The following is a 13363-nucleotide window of genomic DNA, read 5'->3' as shown; positions in this document are numbered from 1 at the left end:
AAGAAGAAATTTCCTAACTGAGAGAGCAATCAACCAGTGGAAAAGCTTGCCTTCAGAAATTGTGGGTGCTCCATCACTGGAAGCTTTCAAAAAAGAAACTGGACAACCATTTGTCTCAAATTGTATAGGGTCTCCTGCTCGAGCAGAGGGGTTGGACTAGAAGACCTCCAAGGTCCCTTCCAACTCTATTTTTCTATGTTCTATATTCTAAATAGAGTAAAACAGCCCTACGGGCATTATGAACTTGTCTGAGATATATTATCAGGAAGTTCTTCTGACTCCTGGTTTCTTTCGCTTGCCATTAATTTGTAATGTTCTGCAAGTTTTATGATGAGGACAGCTGGAGTCCTGTAGAAATAAATAAGCAAACTGTGGAATATGCAGTGTAGGGAAGTAAAGAATGTGAGTGCCTAAGGGGGAAGAGAAGAAGCTTGACAATATGGATGTAACACTTTCTTTCTTGCACAACAAGAAGGCAATGTCTCTTGCAGCTAATCTGCTAGCATACATGCCCAGTGTTTTGACTCTCACCCTCATCCAGTGGTGGGTTGCTACCGATTCGCACCGGATTGGGTAAAGCGGCAGTGGCAGCAGGAGGCTCCGCCCACCCACCTGGACGCTTCTGCACATGTGCAGAAGCGCCCTGTGCACATGCGAGCGCGTGCACAAGCAAACCGGTAGCAACGGAATTTGGAACTGCCCTCATCATCTCCATCCCCAAGGACCACTGTTCTCATTTTTTCCTAAGATCTGCCTGGAATATCATTATCTGGGCACAGATTTATGATAGGGATGCATGGAAACAGAGGCTGCGTTTAAATCAGCAAATATGTCTGTTGACAAGACCCAAAACGCGAAGTAGTTTCTTGGAACAACAGCATTCTTATTAGTGTCATCCGCTCTTGAGGATAAATACAGCTCTCCTTAGTGTCTGCTGAGAGGGAAACAAGAGACAGGTGACAAATCACGACTTTTTAAACATCTCCCCCTCCCCAATCAGCTATAAATATAATAATGAGTCATTAGTAAAATAGCAGCTTGGAGTCAGAAGAAAGACTGTTTCTGTTCAGAGATCTTGTACTGAAGTGCTTGAGATATTCAGGCAATTTTTAGCCCCAGTCCATTAGAATCACTTCCTTCTCCTGCCTTATTACTGTCGTATTTTAATTATCCCTGAACAGCTCCCCTTCATTTCCCTATGGATGTGTTAAGCTCCTGCCATATTTTGCATCCAAAAGCACTGAAATTTTGTTGTACGTTTATGTACTGAGTCTTCCTGCATTTGGTAATAATTCATAGAGAGATGAGAATCTCAGGAGTTGGCCAATGGTGACCTCAGGACCAAATCTATGGCCTCAGTTGCCACCCCGCCCTCTCCCACACACATCCCAATTGATGTTAATTTTTATGTTCTAATTTTATTGCTGTTCTTCTAAACATCTAATGGCATTTTATTGGGATGAGTCAACAGTAATACAAAATGATTTTGTGCCTTTGGCCTGCATTGTCACATATAAATGCCTGACCTCATGCCCAGGCCTGGAGGCAGGGGGGCTGGCCAGGTCGACTCCCAGGGTCCACCCTAACCCATTGACCCCTCCTTACCTTAGCTCCGCCCCAGGGGTACTTAAGGTCCAACCATGCGGCCCAGAGCCAGTTCCAAAACAGCACCTGTAAAGATGAGACGTGTTATGAATAAAGTTTGCTGATTAAGTGAATACTTGTGTAATGGAGTTATTGGGCTCGATCCTTGAACACCTTTAACATGCATGTATAGTCCCTTGGCTTATTTAAACCTTAACAATGGTTGCTTCTTGCCAGATTAGATACAAGAGGACACTTGTTTATCTAATTCATGTAAAACTGAGAATGGAAGAGGAGCAATACATACTTTTCTTATTGTGATGCCATAAAGTGAACTAAAATAAGGAGAATCAGATTACACGGAGTTCAAGAAAGATGTTTCTCTCCCTTATCTGCCCCATCACACTTCATTCATGAAGTGAAGTCTTCTGAACTCTAAGCCAAGTAGCAAAACACAATTATTGTAGTCCCATAATGTGCTATTCTTCAGCCAAGACATCATGTAATGGCTTATCATGATAGCCTAATTCACACCATTTGTCAGGACAGTGGCTGGTTTCCTATTAATATGCTGAATGCCAATCTTTTAACCCCATTGTAGCTTAGACTAGGATGGGGCACAAACCCAGTTAATAGCCTTCTATCTTATATCAAGCTTGCAAGTGAACAAATTGCCAGCTAAGTGATGGCATGGGAGAAATAATTCTAATCCAGTGATGGCGAACCTTTTCGGCACCAAGTGCCAAAACTAGAACGTGTGTGTGTGCCAGAGCCCGGAAACCCAAAAACCAGCTGGCCAGTGCGCATGTGTGCGCTGGCCACCTGGTCTTTGGATTTCCAGCACTCCGGCTTGTGCAAAGACCAGCTGGCCGGCACACATGTGTGCGCCGGAAACCGGAAGACCAGCTGGCAACAGCCCATATGCCCACAGAGAGGGCTCTGCGTGCCACCTCTAGCACACGTGCCATAGGTTCGCCATCACGGTTCTAATCCATAACACAGCAACCAGAGAGATGTTGTTCCTTCAGAGGAATAATCCCATTTGGCTAGAAACATGGGGGAGGTTGTGCTTCATTATTGCTCCTGTTTGGAGGGGCCTTAGAATGCAACCAATGAAGTGGCAAAGGACAACATTAGTTATGGAAATAATGGATGTTCGAGATGAATGGTCTATGAAATCAAGCATGCTCTACACTTTATTGGTTAAGAGCCAGAATAGAAGAATTAAATTCTCTTGGGCAAATCTACATCTCTCAAGACATCTCCATTAGAAAGTGTTTTTGCAGCAGTTCAGAAACACCTCCAAATCTCTGGAATTCCACCATGTTGTTTCACTTTGGATCTTGTGGGATTTTGTTTTGTTTTGTTTTTGGCTGAAACCAGAAGAAAAGTGATATTTTGTTCTGCAAGACCTGATCCATTTTTCATTATTAGAAATTCTTGCCTTATCTGCCTCCCAGCTCCTTAGGACCAGCCACTTATTAATATTTCATACTTCAGAGTGGTGGCTTGGTGGCTTTGCAGCTCTCCCTCTCATAGCAAATTGTTGGATCATTTCACATAGAGAAATGAACGTAGTGTAGTCAGCAAGAACATAAGAGTAGGGAGAGAGACCACTAGCAATTTATTTTCGTCCTCTTTTGTTTGCAGAGGGGTGTTTGTCAGAACCAGCTGTAGAATAAGTAGCTGAGAGCAAATCCTGATTAATGATGTTTCCTTATTATCTCCCAAGGCATTTCAGCTTCAGATAAAGAAAAGATTACCATGTTTTGCCTCTACGTATTTCTAGACAGTAGGGAATGAAAATTGGCAGTATGAAAGTGCCTTCAGCTTAACCTTTCCCATAAGCTTGCTGTGGAGATAAATTAGATAGCGGAAAACAGCCATGCACATTGTTCTGGGCAACTTCAAGGAAAAGGGATGGATACATACATAAGCATCATAGAGGGGGATGGGGCAAAATTTTTTACAGTCTTTGTGCACTAATTTCCTGGCCAAGGTATACCCAACTGCATAGAAATAACATATTCTTCTTCAATCCATAGTGTCTTACATAATCCTGGTTTTAGGTACAATTGTTATTTCATGGATTGAAGGAATTTGAAGCAAACAAGCTAGGGCCAAAACTGTCTTGATTTTGGTTCTTCCTGTCTACCCTCCTAAGTTACTGTTTTGTCCTATCATCCATAACTGCAGTAACATTAGGCTTTTTATGGGGTCTTGACTGTGAACTTCTTCAGAAGAACTGCTGTTTGTTTGCTTGCTTGCCTTTGATTGAAATTTGAAACACAGGCCAACAGGAATTTATGGACTGCTTGATGTAAGCAGCCCTTGTGTTAATCTGTAGGGAAATAAATGTCAAATGTTTGCAGATAGAAAGTTCAAGCTGACTGAAGGGGAATTTGAAGGCAAAAAAACCAAAAAAGAGTTGGTGGAGGAACTTCTAAGCTGCAACTTCCATTTTCTTTTGGCATCTCTGCAATGCCCAGAAAAGGCCTCATGTTTGCAAGTCTACAATGTGTGTGCGTCCGTGCTCGTGCTCGCCTGTGTTAGAGCTGAATTGCTCAGGGTGGAAAAATGAAACATTAAGTCTTGACTCCTTTTACAAAAAGAGGTGTTGTTGATGTGTATTCAGAAACCAGTAAAGCTATTCCCCCCCCCTTTTTTTTTTTATGTTCTGCCAGTGAAGAACTAGAATTAGTGGCTCTTGCTTTTAACTTTTTAAATAAAAAATAATGCATTGGAAGATCAAAATGGAAAGAATAGGAAACACAGTATAAAACCAATGAATTACAAACAAGCAGATGACTCTTGCATTTTGCACACTTTAACATGAATTTGTTTTATAAGCTTTTAGTGTACCTTTCAAGAAAAAAAAAGGTAATTTAAGAATGACAGTAAGGAACTTGCACAATTATAATTAACATACTGAACTAAAGGAAATCTGGTGGTTTTCAAATAAGCCCTGATATAATGGATTGAGCATTTTACATTTTAATTACAAATGTCAATTATGAATTAGAGGTGTGGGTTGGGTTGGTTTGGTTTTGGCTAGTTTAAAATAGTTAGACCAATCATTTTTTCTCTTCATGTTTTTCTATTTGCATTAGTTTAGGAAGTTCATGTCCCATCATATCTTGCTACAAAATGTTACATCCTCCCCCCCCCCCGCGCCCCCCAATACTTCGTATTTTTCATGCTGGATGTTGTGTTGTCCTTTTTAAGGTGGCCTCTCCAATGCCAATTCAAAAACCTGGTGTGATGAACACATTAACAGGAAAAATGGCTGCAGTGTTTCGCTCTAAAGAAGCCCTATTCACATTTTGGGGTGGGAAGTGGGGGCAGGAAGATTCAGAAGTCTCCTCAAAGCAGCTGCCGTACATTGGCAGGCACATAAATTCTGAGACTGCTAGAAATAGGCCTGTCAGTTCTGAAATATCACTGAATTTCATTAATCTTGAATGTGCATTACCACTCTGGCTCTGATAGGGACTGGGGCTGTGTGCTCATTACTTTCTAAATACCAGAAAACATGATATGGATTCTTGAAAGGGAGACAGCAGGGAAGGGCTTAGCAAGCATGTGAACTAGTCCACTGCCATCTCGTCTGTGAATGAGGGGTCTGCCTTGTGGTATTGTGCCAGAGAAGGAGAGGATTAAGGGACGGAGGTCAGTAACGCAGTAACTAAACTGAGGTGATTTTTCAAGGGCAGGAAGAGGTCACTCAGAGCAGATGCTGGATGTGAAGACAATGGATGAAGGCCCCTGAACTCGAGGTGCTAGATGTTGAAAAGAACACGAGTCCAACGTGGGATGGGTGTGGGATCAGATTGCTGAATAGCAAATGACCGGTGGGGGGGTTGGGGGGGGGGAAGGAGAGATGGCAATGGAATAAGAGCTGGACTTGGGAAGAAACTGAGGAGAAATTGGGATAAGAAGTTTGGTTATTGATTTCTGCCTTGTTGCTGATCAGAAAAGATGCCAATTCTGGCCTCTGTTATTTATAATAAACCTGATGCTCCCTGAATTATTCAGCAGGAGCTGTGATCTCAATTACAGAGCATGTCCCCGTGGTACAAAGAGAGAGAGAGAGAAAGGGGGAAAATGAGATTGTGGACTGTGCAAACTCTTTAGTGCACAATTTGAAAGGGCAGTGACAGATGGGAACTTACATTGTATGTAATCAAGCCAGATCTGAATAGGGTCCTCTCTCTCTTTTTTTTTTCTCTCCAGATCAATCAACTGTTGATCCATTGGTTGCAACATGTCCATCTAATTTGGACCTGGCTGGAATCACTATGTTTTTCATGGCATTTCAATATGAACAAAAGATCAGAACGAAAATAGGTATGGGCCAGAAAGGAATGAGTGAGTTTACTTGATCTATTTTAGACAAAAAAAGGCACCTAAATAAATATTCAAGTTCCCTCCAATAGCCCATTTATTTACATTCTGTAATGGAAATAATTACATTATTTACATTATATCTCTGTAATGAGAGGTACCAGCATTTCAAAAAGGACATATTTTTGAGAAATGTATAAATGCGTTCTGAGGCGAGTGGCTCTTTATGCTGTCCGTAGTTTGGTCTTCATTATATTTAATTTTATTCCCATTTTTCTTCACTGTGGTCTTTAATTTCTAGTATAGCACTAGCCTTCGCAGATCCTTTGCATTTTTGGCTACCAGTGCAGTGATATCAAGGTTGTGGTGAAATCCAAATTTTTTTACTATCGGTTCTGTGGGCGTGGCTTAGTGGGCATGGTGTGGCTTGGTGAGTGTGGCAGGGGAAAGATACTGCAAAATCAAGTGGGTACAAATGGGTACAAAAGGAGAATGTACAGTCAACATTATTGGGCCTTTTGGAGAGCCAAGCATGAGTGAGAATGATGATTGTTTAATAAAAAACTGCTTAGGAAAAATGTGCATGTTTCAAATATGTAGTTTAAGTCAATTCATAGTATTGAAGCCAGAAGAATGATCCAATACATCAAAAGGCATAAATGAGTTGGCTGTTTTTAATCCAAGGATAAAAAGTGCAGGATAAAAAGGAGAGATTCTGAATGTGAACAGTGGATATTTTTTGTGAGACTTGGAAAAATAGAGAATGGAAGGAAAGGGAGAAAGAGAAACTGGAAGAGAAAGTATGAGACCTGGATGAGAAGAAAAAAGACTACATTCCTGAAAGAATGAATAAGTCATGGTGGTAAGAAAAATACTACAGAAGTGGAAGCTGCCAGAGAGAGTGTGAAAACAATGATGTCACAGAATATCAGAGAAACGTATGGGCTGATGGGAAGCAGAGATGCTTGATGAAACGTGAAAGAGTTGTGGATGCAAAAAAAAAAAAAAAAAATCCATAAAAGAGAATGTTTGTTGCCAAAACGAGGATGAGAAAGCTATCTAGTGTATAAAAACCAAAAAAAAAAGGATAGTTTCAAAGAAGATAATCAAGGAGAACAAAAGACATTTAAAACTAGACTAAAGGAAATGCGGAACAGTTTTAGTAAATTTTGAAAACATGTTTTGGAAATAGATGAAAGAGGTTCAACAAGAAGATTCCAATAGAATCAACTGAATTAAAAAATAAAGTAATGAAATCATTTGGGATAAAACTAAAATGAAGGAATGCTGGAAGGGGTATATTGGAAATTAGTTTGGCAAAGATACGTTTAAAAATAAAATTGAAACCGATTCTATAAATGAAAATTGATGAAAAGATAGTCATAGACATTTTGGAGAAATGTATAAATGTGAGGAAAAAACTTCGTTATATCTTTTTTGTTAGGGGCATTGTAAAGTAATGTAAGCTTCAAATAAAGAAGGTTTTGTGTTCTTTGTTGGTGACTGCTAAATGCAGTAAAAATGGTAGATGATGGAAGGAAAGCATGTGTAAGAATAAAGAAAACAACACACAAAAAAAGGGAGAGGTGAATGTCATAACCAGAAGAGCCTTGAAAGACTCTCCAGAGGTTACAGAGCCTCTGAAGGTGAAGGTCCTGGGAGCCTAAGTAGGTTTTTTTTGTCAGTTTTTCCACTCAAGGTGGCGACATAAGGAGAAGAAACAGAACCCCAAAAGTCATCAAGTGCCTTCGTAGATGATGTTGCCAAGAATGGGTTATTTATTGACTGCCTCCCTTCCGTGTGCTTAAAAGCCACTCCAAGCACAAAGGACTTTGAATGATTATACATCCCAAAGTTCATAGGTCAAGCTACAACATAGAAGTACACTAAAATCAAAATATATCAACAACATCATACAACTCACACATATAACACTGGCTGAAGTGATCAATACGTTTTACTGTTGGGAATCACAAATTCCAGCCTCCAAAGGCCTGGTGGAATAACTAACTGTTAATGGATTTTCTGAAAAGCAATCGATTTAAAAGTTAAGATGGCATTTCCTCAGCAAAGAGCTATGGGGGTGGGGGGTTGCTTACCACAACCTAGAGGATGGGCAGATATAATTGGAAGTCAGAAGTCCCATGGCCAACTCATGTTCCATGAAGGTCCTTGAAGGTGACAACCAGCACACTGAATTGCACCTAGAAGCTAAGTGGCAATGCATGTAGTTCTTGAAGAGGTGGGGAAATTGAGATAATGCCCATGACTACTTGAGCCACTGCATTCTGCACCAGTTGTGGCTTCCAAACACTTTACAAGAGCAGCCTCACAGTTTGCATAGCAATTGTCCAACCAAGAGATGATTAAGGCAAAAGCGATTGTTAGGAGAGTTTCCCATCCTAGGTTGTAACTGGCACAAAAGGTAGACTTGTGTGAAGGAACTTGTTGAATGTCAAGCCACTTACAGGGCCTAATGGAGAAAAACAAGAATCATATAGTAGCACAGTGGACTTAAGCACTGTTATTAACATCTGCTGCTTGCAATTACTGCAAGTTCAAATCTCACCAGGCTCAAGGTTGACTCAGCCTTCCATCCTTTCAAAGGTAGGTAAAATGAGGACCCAGATTGTGGGGGCAATAAGCTGACTTTTTATAAATATACAAAAGTATGAAGGCTATTGCTTAACGCATTGTAAGCCGCCCTGAGTCTCCGGAGAAGATATATAATATGAGATGAAATGTAAGAATCAGTGGATTCTTACACAGAAAAACTGCAATGAAATTGTGAATCTTTTCCAAGATTTCTGGGACCTGAACTCAACTGCCATAACTGAAATAAACCACAACACTGCCAAATGTCGATTGTTTATATCTAAATCTCCTCCTGTTTCTTTCTCGGCCTCCTCATAAATAGTCATTGCCCTCCTAGCTGTAATTGCCACCTGCTCATCAAGGAGTTCTTAATCAGGAAGGATCTTCAGATTACAAGCCAATTGCATATCCATCCATAACTAAAGATATTATTTCTCCAGCATTGGATGACTTCTGAACCCAAGGCCATTCCACCAATCTGGGATTGATTCTAAGCCTATTATTCCCATCCAGATTTGCAAACCTTCAAGTAACAGAACAGTATCTTGATGACACCATTTCAGCCCAAGGCCAAAATAACTACCATCTATTTACTGATAATTCCTAGCCCTGCAAAGGCTATTGTACTTTGGCTATGTCATGTGAGCTGATCACTTGAAAGGTCAATCAAGTTGGGAGTGACCAGAGGAAAAAGGAGAAGGGGCCATTTTAATACCCATTGACTGGATACTATGAAGGATGATACTGGAATAATTATGGTGAATCTGAAGGGGGTGGTGCAAGACAGAGGGGCATGGAGAATGCTGATCCATAGAGTGGAGGATGTTGGATATGACTGAATGGCTGATGGTGACTACATCAGCCTAGCCCTGTGTTGATAAATGACCTTGCCCTGTGGTTTCATGTAAGTGTGAAATGGGAGTGGAATGGAATTTAACAGGGAGAAAGGTAAATTCTGCATCTGAACAGGAAAAACAGAAGACATAAATATAGGATGAGCTGAGCTGGCTATAATACAAGAACAAACATGGAACTGAAAATTAATGTATCAAAATCCAAGGTAGTCTTGTTAGAGAAATGAACAATTGCAAATTATACATGAATGGGGGGAAAACTAGAAGAAATAGATGGAATTTGGGTATATTTGTAGAATGTTTCTGAATGATGGGAATATGCACAGAGAAATCTTAAGACATGCCAATGCTGGTAGGGAGATAATGAGTTGTATGTGATCAACTAAAGGAATGAATGTTTTCTGAAAGAAGTGAAAATGAGTTGACATAAATGTGTTCCTCCTGCCCACTTTGTTTTATGCAAATGAGTCCAGTCTGGAGAAACATAAAAGTAATTTGAATCAAATTACTTTTGGGCATAGGCTGCTTAAGAAATGTAGGCGAGGAGGAACTTCCATTAGATATGTTTGCTACCTTCTTTGTAAAAATAATAAAGGTGGAATACAAATAAATAAATAAATAAAATTAAAAGAGATCGGTATGGATTGAGTATGAAATGTGGATTGAAAAGAAAAGTATAAAATAAAAACATTGAGATGATTTGATTTTATGGAATGGGGATTAGATCACAGGACACATTTGAAATAAGGGTGAATACATTGAGAGGAAGGGGAAACCAAGCTGATGGGATTCAGGAAAAGAGAAGCGAGAAGTTTAAAGAACAAAAGACAGTGTATGAAAGTTTGTGAGCACAGTAGAAGCAAGTATGGTTTGCAAGGATATCAACATACTGGGATACATAGCACAAGTTTTAGTTCTAGCTGTTTCCTTTTCCTTTTCTTATCTCCTGTCTTTGCCTTAACTATTTCTGTCTTTGCCAAAAACTATATACGTTTTTGATGCTCTGCACATCATTGCTTATCTAGAAGAGGAATAGTGACTGTGATGGGTGTAGTATAGTAGTGTATGATGGGAAACGGTATGAAACTTTGTATAGTGCCTTCTTAAGGTTGTTAGGGCATTTTACTAGATGATGTACGTCAGTGGTTCCCAACCTTTTGAGCACCAGGGACCATTTCCATGGAGAGAGGTTTTTCTGTGGACCAGAGGGGGCATGAAATATATAGACTAGAATAGAATACAGAGTTGGAAGGGACCTTGGAGGTCTTCTAGTCCAACCCCCTGCCCAGGCAGGAAACCCTACACCACTTCAGACAAATGGTTATCCAACATCTTCTTAAAAATTTCCAGTGTTGGAGCATTCACAACTTCTGCAGGCAAGTTGTTCCACTTATTAATCATTCTGTCAGGAATTTTCTCCTTAGTTCTAAGTTTCTTCTCTCCTTGATTAGTTTCCACCCATTGCTTCTTGTTCTACCCTCAGGTGCTTTGGAGAATAGTTTGACTCCCTCTTCTTTGTGGCAAACCCTGAGATATTGGATGATATATAATTATATATGATTTCATGTGCTGTCTGCATCCTGCAGAGAAGGCTTCGCTCATTTTCACGGCCCGGTTTCTGGCATGCCACAGCCTGGTGTCAGTCCACAGACCAGAGATTGGGGACACCTGATGTAAGTTATAGGGTTTCTTCTTAGATTCATGCATTCTTATCCCTATCCTAGATTATTCTCACGCAAGTGTCTCCTAGTTGTGTAGGATTTCTAAAAAATTGTATTCTAAATTAGTTGAGGAAATCTACACCACAACAAATTGTACATCTGAAGCTTATCATTGGGAGTGGTGAACAAACGTTGCATTTTCTGTTTCATATCGGGCTTGAAACTGAGGAGAGAAGTGGTTTTGGAGGTATGTTCTATATAGTTGTGTGTCTCACCATAGAGCAGTGTTTCTCAACCTTGGAAGTTTGAAGATGGGTGGACTTCAACTCCCAGAATCCCCCAGCCAGCACCGCTGGCTGGGGGATTCTGGGACTTGAAGTCCACCCATCTTCAAGCTTCCAAGGTTGAGAAACACTGCCATAGAGGAAGGTGTGGTTAGGATGTTGCCTTAGGCTTGAGTGAAAATAATTTTTGCATTAAGACCCCATTAGTATTGGGCAGGGTGAGTCATCCACCCTGGGGATGGATGCTGAGGAGAAGGGGCTGAAGAGAATATTGCTGTTGTGTATGACACATGCACCCCAGGAGCTAAGTTGCTACCAGTGCTGCTTTTATTAAGTGGAAGCAATTCTTCTTTTTTTAAAAAAAAATAATAATAAGACAACCATTTGTTAAAGTTTAAACATATCATTTACTATGCTTCCAGCAGCTCTCTCTGGATTTGGAGGCTTCCCCCCCCCCCAGTCTGTGCCAGTTATGCCCTGCAATCATCAGTTCTTACCAATGTAGCACAAGAGATTCTATCCCAGGTGCAAAACTGACTGCTGTTTGTGTGGTTGTAGTAAGTGTACACACTATGGATCTTGGAAGAGCAGCATTTTGCCTGGGGCTGACTGTATCCGGCAACAAAGCTCAGAGACTATTAAAGATCAGCCAAAATAGCCTCACATACTTTTTCTGCACGAAAGCGAACTGCTCTTGAATACAGGAAAAGTAAATAAAACGACTGTCTCTAAGCTTATCGGGAGATATGCAAAACAGGAAGCCTTTAAATTTATCTTCCCTTCCTGACAGTTTCTTCCACTGACTTTCAGCTGAGTTGTCCAGAGGGCTTATGCAAGCAATTATGGTTCAGAGGTCACAGATCTTCATTCTGCCCCCTTCCTTCTGGCTCTACGGCTTTCCCCCTCCCCCTCTCTCCAACCCCCACTCCCCCCAGATCAATACAGAACATCCAGATTCTGCATCGCGGGGAAGGTGTTAAAACTCAATGTAGTATGAAGATCTAGCTAGGCTTGAGTTGCAACTATCAACCTTAGCTGAGATTCAAGCATCCAGTCTTGGTGGTGATGTAGGAAAAAGTAGTTAAATCTTCCTGTAGAAACAACAGTGCAAAGACATTTTCCCTTTTTTTATCAACAGAAGGAAATCCAATGAGTAACAAGCAGAAGTTTAGTTTTTAGTTTTAGTTTTATTTGATTTGTATACCACCCTACTCCTGAAGGACTCAGGGCGGTGAACAGCCGCAGGATAAAAAACATAAATACAAAATTTAAAACTGAATAAAATCGAATTAAACAATTTGGCCGAAGACAGATTTAAAACACCCCAATAAATTAAAAACGAATTAAAATTTACGTTTTAAAAAGGGAAAAAAGGGAAACAGTTAGGCCAGGCCAGCCTGATGGAATAAAAAGGTCTCCGGGGGGAGCTCATTCCAGATAGTAGGTGCCCCCACAGAGAAGGCCCTCCCCCTGGGGGCCACCAGTTGACATTGTTTGGCCGGCGGCACCCGGAGGAGCCCCTCTCTATGACAGCGTACCGGCCGGTGGGAGGCTACTGGTGGCAGCAGGCAGTCCCGTAAGTAACCAGGTCCTAAGCCATGGAGCGCTCTAAAGGTGGTAACCAAGACCTTGAAGCGCACACGGAAGACCACTGGGAGCCAGTGCAGCTCGCGCAGGAGAGGTGTTACATGGGAATGCCATGTCGCTCCCATAACCACCCGCGCGGCTGCACTCTGCGCCAGTTGGAGCCTCCAGGTGCACCTCAAGGGGAGCCCCATGTAGAGAGCATTGCAGTAGTCCAGGTGGGACGTGATGAGTGCTTGAGTGACCGTGCGTAAGGAGTCCCGATCCAGAAAGGGACGCAACTGGCGAATCAGGCGAACCTGATGAAAAATCCTCCCGGTCACGGCCGTCAAGTGCTCTTCTAAAGAAGAGCACTTTAGAAGAAACCTAAAAGCGAGATACAGGCAGTCCAGGACTTGTTCATTTAGTGACCGTTCAAGGTTACAATAGCATGGGGAAAAAAACTGACTTACAAACC

At 41.2% G+C, this 13363-nt stretch overlaps 1 long non-coding RNA gene across 1 annotated transcript in view; it reads right to left on the bottom strand.

The window, feature by feature from the left end:
- Positions 1-1373: 1373 nt before the first annotated feature.
- Positions 1374-13363, bottom strand: part of LOC117662687 (uncharacterized) — a 32878-nt gene continuing 20888 nt past the window's right edge. The window contains exon 3 of the long non-coding RNA XR_015731926.1: positions 1374-1671. This is a non-coding gene — a long non-coding RNA (uncharacterized LOC117662687). The remainder of the gene's footprint in view (positions 1672-13363) is intronic.

This window comes from Pantherophis guttatus, chromosome 2, assembly GCF_059756535.1.
Source record: "Pantherophis guttatus breed Tessera chromosome 2, ASM5975653v1, whole genome shotgun sequence".
In the NCBI taxonomy this organism is placed as follows: domain Eukaryota; kingdom Metazoa; phylum Chordata; class Lepidosauria; order Squamata; family Colubridae; genus Pantherophis; species Pantherophis guttatus.
This window is presented reverse-complemented; position numbering and strand designations above follow the sequence as displayed.